Raw genomic sequence first — 17,307 nt, 5'->3', positions numbered from 1 at the left:
TAGTGCACCCTGCCTTAGGGCTGTAAGGCCTGCTAGAGGGGTGACTTACCAATGCCACAGGCAGTGTGAGGTTGGCATGGCACTCTGAGGGGAGTGCCATGTCGACTTAGTAATTTTCTTTCCACCAGCACACACAAGCTGTGAGGCAGTGTGCATGTGCTGAGTGAGGGGTCCCCCGGGTGGCATAAGACATGCTGCAGCCCTTAGAGACCTTCCTTGGCATCAGGGCCCTTGGTACCAGGGGTACCAGTTACAAGGGACTTACCTGAGTCAGGGTTGTGCCAGTTGTGGAGACAAAGGTACAGTTTAGGGAAAGAACACTGGTGCTGGGGCCTGGTTAGCAGGGTCTCAGCAAACTTTCAGATCATAACGTAGCATCAGCAAAGGCAAAAAGTTAGGGGGTAACCATGCCAAGGAGGCATTTGCTTACATGTATTTTATCAGATTCTGTAATAAATCCTCCCTAAAGCTACAGCCAATGTTTTTGTTAATGGATGATTAAGAAGGTTGGGCCTATGAAGTAAGGCTCTGCTAATACTATCCTCCTAGAGTAAAGGGAAGTAAAGAACTGTCCAGTTTCAAGAAGAGCTAGTGACGTGTTACTACTTCCTCCATTTGCCCTGTTCTCATTTGCTCATTGTTGTTGCGTTCTAGTGGCAGTATGCATCATGGCTGTGTTGGCTTTGAACAGTGGGAGAATTCTTTCAGTGCGATCATTGGGGCGAGAAATAGTAGTCTAGCTTCCGACAGTGTTCTACATTTCATGTGGGCACCGTTGGAGTGACGTCTAGTATGGACGATGTTACAGCACCCAAGCCAATATGTCTTATTGTATCCTTTCTGGGGGTCCATCAGGTAAAAGAAGTCCATCTGTTACGTGAAAGTCTGTTTTGCAGCTTGCTAATAAGACCAAAACTGTAAAAAAAAAAAAAAAAAAAAATGCCCTCTGAAAGACACCTTAATACAACATGGACACAAAGTTGAATGCTTTCAAGTGTAAGCAATATTCTGCCCACATTAGAAAGCAGGACCCCACACTATTTCAGTAGCTCTTGATGCTCACAGTTTTGGTGTTACCGACCACAGACAAACTTTCTGTACAGATCCAACTTGCACCAAAATGCATAGTTTTCATTAAATCTGTGAAGTGGAAATAAAATCAGTAACCTGGCAAGCCTAGATTTAACTGTAGAGAAAAATAGTTACAGGCAGTACTTGGTGATGAAAGGTCAAGGGGTGAAGATGGTGCTTTGTGTGGTGGTTTATTTCTTGGACTTTTTTGTTTTCCCTCTGCCCTTCCACACACATTTCTGTGTACTTGAGGGGCTAAACTTCTGTGTAAAATTCAGAAGGAGGACTAGGCTTCCAGTAGGCTGTGGGTGTACCAGAAAATTATATTTTTGCTTCTTGAAATCATGGGTATCGCTTTTTTCAGTAACATTTTTGTTTTTGCTGACAGGAACGTGATGTCTTTGTCGATTCCACCTCTTATGGGCATAAATACCCAACTGCCAGAGAGAAATGGTTCCAGGGCCTCATCTGGACGTCACGGTGAGCATAATTCCTATGGAATACGGGCTTTTAATGTTAAAGTGTGAGCAGGTCTGCATCATAGTTTTCTTTTGTGGAGCTAGCTCTGTTGCATTGCATATTGTGTATTGAGCCCCTAAAATAAGATTAATGTTCAACACTAAGGCCCTCATTAGAACATTGGCGGTAAAAGCCGCTTACCGCCATGCAGAAGACCGCCAACACACTGCCGCTACAGTGGAATTCCGCCATGGTCATTATGACCCACTGCTCGGAATCCGCCAAAATTGAGGCACCCACACAAGTCCGCCACACCAAAGGTCAGTGATAAACTGGCGATAACAAAACCTCTACCGTCCAGCCAACAGAAATAATCCCACACTATCACGACCCACTAATCCACGCGGCGGTCTTTCAACTGCGGTATTCCATTGGTGGTACACACCGCTGCGCTCAAAATACACACACTCTTACAAAACACTGCCACTTTGGACAATACACACACCTGATACACATACACACATCACTCCCACACACCCATTACAATATAAAACACACACCCACATCACCCACAAACCCCTACGACCAAAATACCGAAAGAAGGCCAGAGAGAGACACTACAAACTACTACCAAGCATCTACAGGCACACAATACCATCAACCACATAACTTCCACGCACCTCACACAACACACCACTAAATATCACCCCACTTATCACTACACACATCACCCACACCACCCCATGGCACGGCAAAGACACCCCAGGTTCTCTGAGGAGGAGCTCAGGGTCATGGTGGAGGTATTCGGATCACAGGTGCAGCACACCTCCATAGCTAGGAAGATGGAGCTATTGCAAAGAATAGTGGACAGGGTTAACGCAGTGGGAGACCACCTAAGAAATAGGGAGGACATCAAGAAGAGGTGGAAGACCTATGGTGGAAGGTGCGTTCCGTGGTCTCAAGACATCACCTTGCGGTTCAGCAGACTGGCGGCGGACCCCCACCTCCTCCCCCACAACTAACAACATGGGTGGAGCAAGTCTTGGCGATTCTGCATCCTGAGTGCCTCGCAGGAGTAGATGGAGGAATGGACTCTGGTAAGGCAATGCGTTACTACTATATCCCCCACCCTACCTGCATGCCATCACATACCCCCACCCTCGCCCTCACCCCCATCATTCCAACTCCTCACAAATGTCCCAATATCACAAACCACACATCCCAATACCAGCCCTGCATGAAACAACAAAGCATGGACACCCATCACCAAAGCATGGCCATTGCACATACCAAGATACCCCCCTAAACCACCGTCACACAAGGTCCCACACAGGAATGCAAGCACTGGGGTACACGGTCACCCACCCATTGCACACCATGGCACACACAGATGCAATAAACATCCTTTTATACCCCTGCAGGACCCCTACCCAACATCACAGGACAGGAGGGTCCACACATGTCCACACCACCAACAGAAGAGGCCCACAGTGATGACAGAAGCTTTGTCCAACTGGATCTAGATGACCAGCCCTGCCCATCTGGGACCTCGGGACAGTCAGTTCCCCTCACACAGGCACAGTCCACCACAGAGCTTCCCCCCCTATGGAAACACCAGCACAGCACCCACCCAGCGGGCCCATACCTCTGTCCCCAGGACACGTCAATCAGCAGTGTGTCCACCACTACAGGGAACCCAGGCTAACCCACCACCCCAACAACAACAGGGACCTGGGGGCAGTAGCAGTGGGGACACAGTCCAGGGGACAGAGGCCCAGTAACACAGGGGAACTGGGAGGGCTGCTGTGCGACAGGTGGGGACAGGCCCAGGGAACCCACTCTCCACGAGGCCCTCTCCAACATCATGGGAGCATACCACCATTCCCAGGAGACGATGGCAGTAGTACTGGCCAAGTTTCACGAGACCCAGCGGCTGCAGGAGGAACAGTATTTGGGCTTCAGGGAGGAACTCAGATCCATCAACTCCACCCTGGGCACCATCGTAGGGGTGCTGATGGAGGTCCTCAACACCAGGAAGGGACACTGTGGCACAACAAGGGGCCGCTGACACTAGCCTGGACAATGAACTGGCCACCACCTCCACCGGCGCTAGTGGGCAAGAGGCACCGCCACAGGACCACCACACTAGCACCCCACCCCCTGCAGAGGGAGAACCACCCCGCAAACAGTCCCTGAGATCCAGGACAAAGACAGAGAACGATGCCAAGACCCCCGCCAAGAAATGAGACTGCACTGATTGTCATCCTTCTGTCACACCTTGTCACCCTGGCCATCCTCAAACTGCCCCACCTCCACTTCCTATGCCCATTTGGGCAATGCACCTGTGAGACTAATAGACTGGACTCTGCCATGGACATTCCTCCACCATCACCCCTCACCATTTTATAGCACCCTCCAATATTGAGCACTTAAACAAACACCCTTAAAGCACAAAACAATCTGGAGTCTGTCTGTGATTTCGAAGTAGTGTAGTAGCAATTACAGTGTCTGTAGGAAGTTGGCTCTGTATGTACTATTTCAAAGTAAGAAATAGCATGCACAGAGTCCAAGGGTTCCCCTTAGAGGTAAGATAGTGGCAAAAAGAGATAATTCTAATGCTCTATTTTGTGGTAGTGTGGTCGAGCAGTAGGCTTATCAGAGGGTAGTGTTAAGCATTTGTTGTACACACACAGGCAATAAATGAGGAACACACACTCAAAGACAATTCCAGGCCAATAGGTTTTTATATAGAAAACTATCTTTTCTTAGTTTATTTTAAGAACCACAGGTTCAAGATTTACAAACAATACTTTAAATGAAAGGTATTTCACTTAGGAACTTTAGGAACTTTGAATTAGCAAAATAGCATATACAGTTTTCACACAAATGGCAATAAGCTATTTTAAAACTGGACACAGTGCAATTTTCAACAGTTCCTGGGGGAGATAAGTGTTTGTTAGTTTTGCAGGTAAGTAAACCACCTACAGGGTTCAAAGTTGGGTCCAAGGTATCCCACCCTGGGGGTTCAGAGCAACCCTAAAGTTACCACACCAGCAGCTCAGGGCCAGTCAGGTGCAGAGGTCAAAGTGGTGCCCAAAACACATAGGGGGTCATTCCAACCCTGGCGGATGGCGGAGAACCGGCGGTAAGACCACCAACAGGCTGGCGGTCTTACCTTGGTGTATTATGACCATGGCGGTTACCGCCATGGTCAACCGCCGGTTATCTGTCCCGCCCGCCAGGGTGGAGAGGACCGCCGGGCTGGAGACCTGGGTCTCCAGCCCGGCGGCCGTCAGTATACCGCCGGCGGTATTTGGACCCGGCTTACCGCCGTGGATTTCCAGCGGTTTGAACCGCCATGAAATCCATGGCGGTAAGCACTATCAGTGCCAGGGAAATCCTTCCCTGGCACTGATAGGGGTCTCCCCCATCCCCACTCCCACCTTAACACCCTCCCCTACACCCCCCACCACCCCTGTCACACCCCAAAGGTGGCAGGGCCCCCCTCCCCACCCGACCCCCAACATAACATTACTCACACACACCCGACACAAATGCAGGCACCACACACGCACACACCCCGACATACATGCCTACATCCACACACACAGTCAGAAACGCACACCCACATTTAAACATACACGCACACATCCATACAGACATACCCACAGACATACATGCACTCATTCCCATACACACAACACCGCCGCAAGCATACACGCACTCACACACCCCCTCTACATACACACACGCACACCCCCATGCACGCACACAACACCCCCCTCCCCTAACGGACGATCGACTTACCTGGTCCGTCGATCTTCCGGGAGGGGACGGGTGCCATGGGGGCAGCTCCGCCGACACCACACCGCCAACAGAACACCGCCATGGCGAATCACAGGACGTGATTCGCTGGGCGGTGTTCTGTTGGCGTGGCGGTGGAGGTGGAGCAACCTCCACTTCCCCGCCGCCCGCAAGTATGGCTGTTGGCGGCTCTCCGTCGGAATAACGACGGAGAGCAGCCAACAGTCATAATACGCCGAGCGGCAAACCGCCTGCACAGGCGGTCTTCCGCACGGCGGTCCCTCAGCGGTCTTGCAAAAAGACCGCCGAGGTCGTAATGACCCCCATGGGCTTCAATGGAGAAGGGGGTGCCCCGGTTCGAGTCTGCCAGCAGGTAAGCACCCGGGTCTTCAGAGGGCAGAGCAGGGGGGTTTTGTAGGGCACCGGGGGGGACACAAGTCCTCACAAAAAGTACACCCTCAGCGGCAAGGGGGCGGCCGGTTGCAGTGTGCAAACGGGCGTCGGGTTTGCAATAGGATTCAATGGGAGACCCAGGGGTCTCTTCAGCGAAGCAGGCAGGCAAGGGGGGGATCCTCGGGGTAGCCACCACCTGGGCAAGGGAGAGGGCCACCTGCGGGTCGCTTCTGCACTGGATGTCGGATCCTTCAGGTCCTGGGGGCTGCGGGTGCAGTGTCTTTACCAGGCGTAGGGTTCTTTGAAGCAGGCAGTCTCGGTCAAGGGGAGCCTCTGGATTCCCTCTGCAGGCATCGCTGTGGGGGCTCAGGGGGGTCAACTCTGGCTACTCACGGCTCGCAGTCGCCGGGGAGTCCTCCCTGTAGTACTGGTTCTCCACAAGTCGAGCCGGGGGCGTCGAGTGCAGAGTGCAAAGTCTCACGCTTCCGGCGGGAGACGTGTGTTCTTTCAAAGTTGCTTCTTTTTTGCAAAGATGCTTCTTCCTTGGAGCAGAGCCCCTGTCCTCAGGAGTTCTTGGTCCTTTTAGATGCAGGGTAGTCCTCTGAGGCTTCAGAGGTTGCTGGACCCTGTGGAACGCGTCGCTGTAGCAGTTCTTTTGAAGTGGGGAGACAGGCCGGTAGAGCTGGGGCCAAAGCAGTTGGTGTCTCCTTCTTCTCTGCAGGTTTTTCAGCTCAGCATTCCTTCTTCGTCTTAGGTTGCAGGAATCTATCTTGCTAGGTTCTGGGAGCCCCTAAATACTCGATTTCGGGGTGTGTTTCGGTCTGGGGGGTTAGTAGCCAGTGGCTACTAGCCCTGAGGGTGGCTACACCCTCTTTGTGCCTCCTCCCTGCGGGGAGGGGGGCACATCCCTAATCCTATTGGGGGAATCCTCCATCTGCAAGATGGAGGATTTCTAAAAGTCAGTCACCTCAGCTCAGGACACCTTAGGGGCTGTGCTGACTGGCCAGTGACTCCTCCTTGTTTTTCTCATTATCTCCTCCGGCCTTGCCGCCAAAAGTGGGGCCGTGGCCGGAGGGGGCGGGCAACTCCACTAGCTGGAGTGCCCTGGGGTGTTGTAACAAAGGGGGTGAGCCTTTGAGGCTCACCGCCAGGTGTTACAGTTCCTGCAGGGGGAGGTGAGAGGCACCTCCACCCAGTACAGGCTTTGTTACTATCCACAGAGTGACAAAGGCACTCTCCCCATGTGGCCAGCAACATGTTTGGTGTGTGGCAGGCTGCTAAAACTAGTCAGCCCACACTGGCAGTTGGGTATGGTTTCAGGGGGCATCTCTAAGATGCCCTCTGGGGTGTATATCACAATAAAATGTACAGTGGCATCAGTGTGCATTTATTGTGCTGAGAAGTTTGATACCAAACTTCCCAGTTTTCAGTGTAGCCATTATGGTGCTGTGGAGTTCGTGCATGACAGACTCCCAGACCATATACTCTTATGGCTACCCTGCACTTACAATGTCTAAGGTTTTGCTTAGACACTGTAGGTGCATTGTGCTCATACACCTATGCCATCACCTATGGTATAGTGCACCCTGCCTTAGGGCTGTAAGGCCTGCTAGAGGGGTGATGTATCTATACCTATAGGCAGTGTGAGGTTGCAATGGAACCCTGAGGGGAGTGCCATGTCGACTTAGTCATTTTATCCCCACCAGCACACACAAGCTGGCAAGCAGTGTGTCTGTGCTGAGTGAGGGGTCTCCAGGGTGGCATAAGACATGCTGCAGCCCTTAGAGACCTTCCCTGGCATCAGGGCCCCTGGTGCCAGGGGTACCAGTTACAAGGGGCTTACCTGGATGCCAGGGTGTGCCAATTCTGGAAACAAAGGTACAGGTTAGGGAAAGAACACTGGTGCTGGAGCCTGGTTAGCAGGCCTCAGCACACTTTCAAATCATAACTTGGCATAAGCAAAGGCAAAAAGTCAGGGGATAACCATGCCAAGGAGGCATTACCTTACAGTGTCAAAACGCTCTTTCAATTGTAATGTCAACATACCTATGTCACACATCTCTAGTCCATGAGGAAACAAAGCAGATGTCACACAGTGGGACCCACATCTGTGAAATCATAAGTGAAAGTGACAACTCCGTGACCATACACTGGGTGAAAAGGACAGACAGTAGAGAGGTAGTAGTGTTAAAGTACATGTAGTAGGCAGGTTTGTATTCTTACCTGTGTCTCACTGGAAGTATTGCAGGATCACCGATTTCCTGTTGTCGATGTCCTCTTCTTCTGCTTCCTCGTCTTCACTGTCCACAGGCCCCACAGCTGCCACAACACCTCCACCTGGACCATCCTCCTGCAGAAAAGGCACCTGTCATCGCAAAGCTAAGTTGTGAAGCATACAGCAGGCCACGATGATCTGGCACACCTTCTTTGGTGAGTAGAATAGGGATCCACCTGTCATATGGAGGCACCTGAACCTGGCCTTCAGGAGGCCGAAGATCCGCTCTATAATCCTCTGAGTTTGCCCATGGGCCTCATTGTAGTGTTCCTCTGCCCTTGTCCTGGGATTCCTCACTGGGGCCAGTAGCCATGACAGGTTGGGGTAACCAGAGTCACCTGCAAATGGCGAGGGACAACTGTTAGACACACACTAACCTGTAGGGATATCCCCAGACCCAGCCAACCATTCCCACTGACTTGCTTCCAGGTGCTCACCTAATAGCCACACACGGTGCCTCTGGAGTTGACCCATCACATAAGGGATGCTGCTATTCCACAGGATGTAGGCGTCATGCACTGAGCCAGGGAACATGGCATTCACATGGGAGATGTACTGGCCTGCCAAACATACCCATCTTTACATTCATCGAATGATAACTCTTCCGGTTCCTGTACACCTGTTCACTCCTGTGGGGGGGTACCAAAGCCACATGGGTCCCATCAATGGCACCTATGATGTTGGGGATATGTCCAAGGGCATAGAAGTCACCTTTCACTGTAGGTAAATAAATCCTCCACCTGAGGGAAAACGATGTAGCTCCGCATGTGTTTCAGCAGGGCAGACAACACTTTGGACAATACGTTGGAAAACATAGGCTGGGACATCCCTGATGCCATGGCCACAGTTGTTTGAAAAGACCCACTAGCAAGGAAATGGATCACTGATAGCACCTGCACTTGAGGGGGGATTCCTGTTGGATGGCGGATTGCTGACATCAGGTCTGGCTCCAACTGGGTACACAGTTCCTGGATTGTGGCACGGTCAAACCTGTAGGTGATAATCAAATTCCTTCCCTCCATTGTCGACAGGTCCACCAGCGGTCGGTACACCAAAGGATTCCGCCATCTCCTCACATGTTCCAGCGGACGGTGCCTATGAAGGACAACAGCGAGCACAGAGTTAAACAACTCAGAGGTATGTACCCACAGTCTACACAGAACACCATTCACACACAAAATGTGGCCTGTATGTGTGTTGAGACTAGGCCTAGGTATGTGTGACGCAGTTGGTAATTAGGCCATGTGGGCCCCTGAAATGGCGGCTGTCTGACCTGTAAAGTGGGACAATGGGATGTGAGGTAACTGCGCTGGCGTTGTACACCGTCGAGGTAGGCGGTCGAAGACTGCAGCGCAATGCTGCATTGGTGAACATTGGACCCTATGGGTCCCAGGAGCCAATGACGGTGTATGCCGGCGGTGATGGTACGCACCGCCGCGGACATGACTGCCGCGGACGTGACCGCCATTTTCTAGCTGTTGAATCAATCGATACCTGATCTTCAACAGGAGAGGACCTACACTGCAAGTGCTGCTGTGACCTCGGTCTGGAAGAGACAATGGCTCGTGCGTCTGGGAAAGGGGCCCCTGCCTTCACATCAGAGGAGTTGGAGAAGCTTGTCGATGGGGTCCTCCCCCAGTACACGCTGCTCTACGGTCCTCCAGACCAACAGGTAAGTTCACAGGGAGCATGTTGTATGGGCTATGCCTGTGTGGAGAGGGCTGGTTGTAAGAATGAAGGGGGTAGAGTTATGCATGCATGAAAGACGGTGGGTGCATGTGCCACATGGCAAGGGTAGGGATAGGACCCACTCACTTTGACGGCGCAGTTGGTAATGACTTCTCTTCGTACCCTGTACATTTCATGTAGGTCAGCGCCCACCAGAAGAAGGATATTTGGCGTGCCATCGCCAAGGACGTCCGGACCCTGGGGGTCCACCACATACGGAGCACCCACTGCCGGAAGATATGGGAGGACATTCGCCACTGGAGCAAGAAGACGGCGGAGGCTCAGCTGGGGATGGCCTCCCAACGTGGGAGGGGTGCCCGTCGAACCATGACCCCCCTGATGTTCAGGATCCTGGCGGTGGCCTACCCGGAGTTGGATGGGCGCTTGAGGGCACCACAGCAGACACAGGGGGTTGAGTACACTCTCATTCAGCTGACTTTGCGCGCAGTGGAGGTGTCTGAGTGGGGGAGGAGGGCTGTGGGTTTCCCTTGGACAGGGCGAGTTCCATAGGCTAGGCCCCTCCGTAAGGCATCGCCCTGTGGCCCCCCACCTCTGTAGAGTGCCAAGTACAGCTATTCATGCACCTGTGTCATCTATGTGTACAGATGTCTTCCATAGCCTTGTAGGCCATTTCCCAGGAATTGCACTGTAGAGCCCAACAGCGCAACGTAGTGCACGGGGGTTCTGTGTCTGTCTTGTCCGCCAACGGTAGCAGTAATCCATGCACTCAACATGTCTTTCTTCTGTTCCCCCCCTTTTTTGTGGTCTCCCTGTTCTTGTGTGCATTAGCATCATCAGGCGGAGGAGCAGTGGCACCGGAGCACGAGGGAGCTGCATCCCACATGGCCATGGAGGGCCACACTACGGACTCTGAATACACCAGTGGGACGGAGGGCAAGGGGAGCACCACGGCGGGGATAGGAGCTCCCTTGTGGTGGCGGCAACATCTGTGCCCCCCACTTCTACAGGTACAGCCGCCACCCCCCCTACCAGCACCGCCCTCCCAGCAGCCCCTCAGCCTTCACCCCGTGCCAGCTCACCCAGGAGGGTGGGCATCACTTTCGCCCCAGGCACCTCAGCTCCTGCCCCAGTCACCTCTGCTGCCCTCCGTGAGGAGGCCATTGACCTCCTCAGGTCACTCACTGTTGGGCACTCTACCATTGTGAATGCCATCCAGGGTGTAGAAGGGGAGTGGCAACAAACTAATGCATTCCTCAAGGGCATTCATTCTGGTCAGGCGGCACTTCACCAATCCTTTCAAACTCTGGCCTCAGCACTGATGGCAGCCATTGTCCCTGTGTCTGGCCTCCCTCTCCAACTTCCTCCACCCAGACCCAATCCCCTTTACCTCTGCCTATCCCAAGCACACCATCAGACCAGCCTGCACACACCTCACCACACAAGGGAAGCTCAGGCAAACATAAGCACCACACATTCCACAGGCACTCATGCAAGCATCACACACATACAGACACACCAACATCCACTGCCTCCACTGTGTCCCCCTCCTCGTCGTCTCCCTCCTCCCTTCCAGTCTCGTCTACACTCACACCTGCATGCACTACCTTTACAGCCACTACGTCCCGCACCAGCACACCCCGCTCACGTGCAGTCACCACCCCCACTACCATTCACACGTCCCCTGTGTCCTCTCCCAGTGTGTCTGTGACGCCCCGGCCGAAGATACACAAACGCAGGCACACACCCACCCAACATACATCCACCTCACCACAGCCTCCAGCGCATGCACCTGCTCCCAAAACCACAAAACGTACACCTCCTACAACCACCACCTCTTCCTCCACTCCCAAACCCCCTCCAGCTACCCGTCCCAGTGTGTCCAAACAACTTTTCCTGTCCACGATTAACCTATCCGCCCCCCCCATCCAACTCCTAGGTCCCGAACTAGCATCTCAGCCACAAAATCTCCGGGACCAGTGGTGCCTGTTGTCACAGGTATGTGGAGTGCACCGGTCACCAGGACAGCCAGTGTGTCACGGAGCCACAGCACAGCCAGTCCCCCCCTGTGAAGCACCAGACGTTGGCCAGTGCCCGGTGGGAGAGGGGGAAGACTCCAGCCACCCAAGCTGCTCCCAGGGGTCCCGGTGGGAGTGTGGACTCAGCTGTGACTCCTCCCAAGGTGGGGAAGGGCCAGAAGAAACCCGGCAAGTCTGGGACGAGCAGCACAGCGGAGAAGCCCGCCATCATCCCCGCTGCCCAGGAGGGCCCCGCCAGCCCCATCGCCGCTGCCAAGGAGGCCACCGCCAGCCCCATCGTCGCTGCCCAGGAGGCCACCGCCAGCCCCATCGTCGAGGCCACCGGCAGCCCAATCATCGCTGCCCAGGAGGACCCCGCCAGCCACAGCCCACCTGCCCAGTAGGGCCCCGCCAGCCACAGCCCACCTGCCCAGGAGGGCCCGCCAGCCACAGCCCTCCTGCCCAGGAGAGCCCCGCCAGCCACAGCCCTCCTGCCCAGGAGAGCCCCGCCAGCCACAGCCCAGCTGACCAATGAAGGAGAGCCAGCCCCAGCCCAGCTGGGCAATGAAGGACCGCCAACTCAAGCACCGCTGCACAGGGCAAGCAACGCTGAACAGGGCAAGGACCGCCAACTCAAGCACTGCTGAACAGGGCAAGGACCGCCAACTCAAGCACCGCTGAACAGGGCAAGGACCGCTGAACAGGGCAAGGACCACCAACTCAAGCACCGCTGAACAGGGCAAGCACCGTTGAACAGGGCAAGGACCGCCAACTCAAGCACCGCTGTACAGGGCAAGCACCGTTGAACAGGGCAAGGACCGCCAACTCAAGCACCGCTGAAAAGGGCAAGGACCGCCAACTCAAGTACCTCTGAACAGGGCAAGCACTGCTGAACAGGGCAAGGACCGCCAACTCAAGCACCGCTGCACAGGGCAAGCACTGCTGAACAGGGCAAGGACCGCCAACTCAAGCACCACTGCACAGGGCAAGGACCGCCAACTCAAGCACCGCTAGCCATGAGCGGCAGGGGCACTGACGCAACAGGGACCGTCACGGGGTGAGTGATGCACTCTGGGCACCAGTCCCCCTCCAGAACCAGTGGAGACATGCATCCACTCTGTCTTTCCTTCACAGAATGAAGCACTCTGGGCACCAGTCCCCCTCCAGAACCAGTGGAGACATGCATCCACTCTGTCTGTCCTTCACAGGATGAAGCACTCTGGGCACAAAGCCCCCTCCAGACACCAGTGGAGAATGTTATCCACTTGAGAGACTGTGGCTTTGCACTCCTCAGGATGCAGCAGTGGGCAAACCACCCACTGTAGAGACTTGAGAGACTGTGGCTTTGCACTCCCCAGGATTGATCAGTGGGCAAACCACCCACTGTATAGACTTGAGAGACTGTGGCTTTGCACTCCCCAGGATTGATTAGTGGGCAAACCACCCACTGTAGAGACTTGTGAGACTGTGGCTTTGCACTCCCCAGGATGCAGCAGTGGGCAAACCACCCACTGTAGAGACTTGTGAGACTGTGGCTTTGCACTCCACAGGATTGATCAGTGGGCAAACCACCTACTGTAGAGACTTGAGAGACTGTGGCTTTGCACTCCCCAGGATTGATCAGTGGGCAAACCACCCACTGTAGAGACTTGAGAGACTGTGGCTTTGCACTTCCCAGGATACATCAATGGGCATGGAGGCCCCTCGTGGATCTGGCGTCATGCAGTCATCCGGCTGAGGTGCCACCCTTTCCCTTCCCCCAGAGGTGCCTGTTGTATTTCTATCTGATGCCCCTGCAGTGTTCTCTCTGTTTTGATCTGGTATCGTGTGTGGGCCTCGCCCATGCATTGTGGGCCCAGTGATCCACGGACCATAAATGGTGCAATATCTGGACTAATAATCTTGGTGTATATTTTGTTAATAGTGTATAATAATAATGTATATTTTTGCTTACTGATTTTTGATATATTACAATGGTTACACTCATTTCCTTTTGTCTTTGCATTCTTCCGGGGGGGGGGGGGGGGGATTGGGGGGTGTTAATATAATGTATAAATATGTATTAGTGTGTGTGTTGTCGTGGGTGGGGGTGTTGCGTGTGTGTGTCCCTGTTTCCCCCCTCCCCTGTGTCGTAGGTGCAGTATTCACTGTGGTGTTCGCCGCCGGCGTTGGTGCTCCTGGTACAGGAGCAGGAAGACAATCTCAGGGAGAATTTGGAGGTCCGGGTCCATGGTGTCCTCCTTCCTCGTGGAGTGTGTAGAGGTGAGCGTTTTCCCTTTGAGATTCCTGTTTCCGCCGTGTTTTTATCCGCGGTGTATCCGCCCCGGAAAAGGTGGCAGATTGGCCTGTCATAATAGTGTGGCAGGTACATTGTCCTCTGCCTGTCTGTTGGTGGTGACCGCCGAGCTGTTTGTTTGTACCGCCGTGGCGGTCAGAGTGTTAAAGTGGCTGTCTTTGTTGGCGGTTTCCGCCACAGTAGTAATTGCAAAAGTTTTACCGCCGGCCTGTTGGCGGTCTTACCGCCGCTTTAACACGGTCCGCCAGGGTTGTAATGACCACCTCTATCTTGCACCTTAACTTTTTGCAAGGATTAATTCAGTGCAGCCTAAATATTGTACTGCCTCATGAGGATTTCTGATTTGATCAAGCCGACTTTCTTGATCCTCAACGCGCCCCGTCTGCCCTCACAGGCCAAAAGAACTAAAAGGGACAACTGAATAAATGGTTTGTCAATCTGTTCTAGGTCGTTCATCTCAGCAGCTCTATCCAGTGTTAAGGTTAATTTCTCTTCCTGTCGTCTTCTGGCGCTGCTGTGGCACAATCTAGTTACTGTTTTTCACCTAATAGTAAAATTCTCAGTTTGTAATACTCTGTGCTCAGTTACCGAATTCTATGATCTTCTTGGGTGCAGTTTAATAACTGATGCACGTAATGGGGATTAATCCATGGCTACATAGGCATTTACAAGGTTTAACATATTTAGGGTTTTTACTTAATTTGTGCCCGGAAGCACGTCTTTGATTTGTTTCATATGAAAAGCTTTGATGCACCAGAGTGGGGAGCGGGATACACTTCCAGGCATATGAACGATCAGTTCATGGGGCATTACGTAAAGAACCCTGCGACTTGTAACTTGCTGAATGGTTAGATGCTGCGCTCAGTCATAGTCACTACTAATGGGAACACATGATCAAGCATATTAACATTGGGATATCTGAGCTACTAATTGGCAGGTGTGATCAATGGTAACTGTGAGGTAAATTGATATGATATTCAGTAAGTTTTCTGAGATAGCGTTCGGAAATTAATAAACTATTTCCATATGTTATTTTGTGTATTTTTATCCTTATGAGGACAGTTGGCTTTCAGGTTTCCGAATCCTCCTGAGTAAAATCCTTCGGAATTATAAAATTGTATTTTGTCAGATTCTGTAATAAATCCTCCCTAAAGCTACAGCCAATGTTTGTGTTAATGGAGGATTAAGAAGGTTGGGCCTATGAAGTAAGGCTCTGCTGATACTATCCCCCTAGAGTAAAGGGAAGTAGAGAACTGTCAGTTTCAAGAAGAGCTAGTGACGTGTTACTACTTCCTACATTTGCCCTGTTCTCATTTGCTCATTGTTGTTGCGCTCTAGTGGCAGTATGCATCATGGCTGTGTTGGCTTTGAACAGTGGGAGAATTCTTTCAGTGCGATCACTGGGGCGAGGGATAGTAATCTAGCTTCCGACAGTGTTCTACATTTCCTGTGGGCACCGTTGGAGTGACGTCTAATATGGGCGATGTTATAGCACCCACGCCAATATGTCTTATTGTATCCTTTCTGTGGGTACATCAGGTGAAAGAAGTCCATCTGTTACGTGAAAGTCTTTTTTTGCAGCTTGCTAATAAGACCGATATTACCAAAACTGTAAAAAAAAACAAATTGCCCTCTGAAAGACACCTTAATACAATATGGACACAAAGTTGAATGCTTTCAAGTGTAAGCAATATTCTGCCCACATTAGAAAGCAGGACCCCACACTATTTCAGTAGCTCTTGATGCTCACAGTTTTGGTGTTACCGACCACAGACAAACTTTCTGTACAGATCCAGCTTGCACCAAAATGCATACTTTTCATTAAATCTGTGAACTGGAAGATCAATCGGTAACCTGGCAAGCCTAGATTTATCTGTAGAGAAAGATAGTTACAGGCAGTACTTGGTGATGAAAGGTCAAGGGGTGAAGATGGTGCTTTGTGTGGTGGTTTATTTCTTGGACTTTTTTGTTTTCCCTCTGCCCTTCCACACACATTTCTGTGTACTTGAGGGGCTAAACTTCTGTGTAAAATTCAGAAGGAGGACTAGGCTTCCAGTAGGCTGTGGGTGTACCAGAAAATAATATTTTTGCTTCTTGAAATCATGGGTATCGCTTTTTTCAGTAACATTTTTGTTTTTGCTGACAGGAACGTGATGTCTTGGTCGATTCCACCTCTTATGGGCATAAAAACCGAACTCCCAGAGAGAAATGGTTCCAGGGCCTCATCTGGACGTCACGGTGAGCATAATTCCTACAGAATACGGGCTTTGAATGTTGAACTGTGAGCCGGTCTGCATCATAGTTTTCTTTTGTGGAGCTCGCTCTCTTGCATTGCATATTGTGTATTGAGCCCCTAGGATAAGATTAATGTTCAACACCAAGCCTGTTTAAGAGTCTGAGTAATCTAGTCCAGTGCAGTTCTGTGCTTTCACCCTGTGCATCTTCCCATGTTGCAGGCCAAAAAAGCCTTTGAAAGGGTTGAGAGGCCAGCATGGTTCTAAGTAAATTTATATATGGGTACAGGAGGCTGTCACATGCCAGGTGTGCATACCACAGAGCCAGGCCACAGTATACTAATATTTCCAATTAGAGGAGCAAGGCTCATTTGACACTTTATGGGGTATCCTAGCTTGTGAACTTCCAGACCAAGCCAGAAGTCTGTTGGCGGTTTTATGGCGTTTTTTTGGGCGGTATTTTGCCGGCATGTGTATTTCGGCGCTCTTTTGGCGGTCATGTGGCGCTCTTTTGGCGGCCGTTCGGCGCTCTCCTGGCCCTCTTTCGGCGCTCTCCTGGCCCTCTTTCGGCGCTCTCCTGGCCCTCTTTCGGCGCTCTCCTGGCCCTCTCTGTCGGCGCTCTCCTGGCCCTCTCTGTCGGCGCTCTCCTGGCCCTCTCTGTCGGCGCTCTCCTGGCCCTCTCTGTCGGCGCTCTCCTGGCCCTCTCTGTCGGCGCTCTTTCGGCGCTATTCTGGCGCTCTTTCGGCGCTATTCTGGCGCTCTTTCGGCGCTATTCTGGCGCTCTTTCGGCGCTATTCTGGCGCTCTTTCGGCGCTCTTTCGGCGCTCTTTCGGCGCTCTTTCGGCGCTCTTTCGGCGCTCTTTCGGCGCTCTTTCGGCGCTCTTTCGGCGCTCTTCTGGCGCTCTTCTGGCGCTCTTCTGGCGCTCTTCTGGCGCTATTCTGGCGCTCTTTCGGCGCTCTTTCGGCGCTCTTTCGGCGCTCTTTCGGCGCTATTCTGGCGCCCATTTGGCGCTCTTTCGGCGGCCATTTGGCGCTCTTTCGGCGGCCATTTGGCGCTCTTTCGGCGGCCAT

The 17,307-nt window shown here is 52.5% G+C and overlaps 2 non-coding genes across 2 annotated transcripts; both read left to right on the top strand.

Moving 5' to 3' along the window:
* The first annotated feature begins 489 nt into the window (after positions 1–489).
* Positions 490–617, top strand: LOC138273987 (small Cajal body-specific RNA 4). The gene has a single exon (XR_011200359.1). It is a non-coding gene; the product is annotated as a small Cajal body-specific RNA 4 (non-coding RNA).
* A 14,559-nt stretch (positions 618–15,176) lies between these two features.
* LOC138273956 (small Cajal body-specific RNA 4) lies at positions 15,177–15,303 on the top strand. The gene has a single exon (XR_011200327.1). It is a non-coding gene; the product is annotated as a small Cajal body-specific RNA 4 (non-coding RNA).
* The last annotated feature ends 2,004 nt before the right edge of the window (positions 15,304–17,307 follow it).

This window comes from Pleurodeles waltl, unplaced genomic scaffold, assembly GCF_031143425.1.
Source record: "Pleurodeles waltl isolate 20211129_DDA unplaced genomic scaffold, aPleWal1.hap1.20221129 scaffold_127, whole genome shotgun sequence".
Classification (NCBI taxonomy): Eukaryota; Metazoa; Chordata; class Amphibia; order Caudata; family Salamandridae; genus Pleurodeles; species Pleurodeles waltl.
This window is presented reverse-complemented; position numbering and strand designations above follow the sequence as displayed.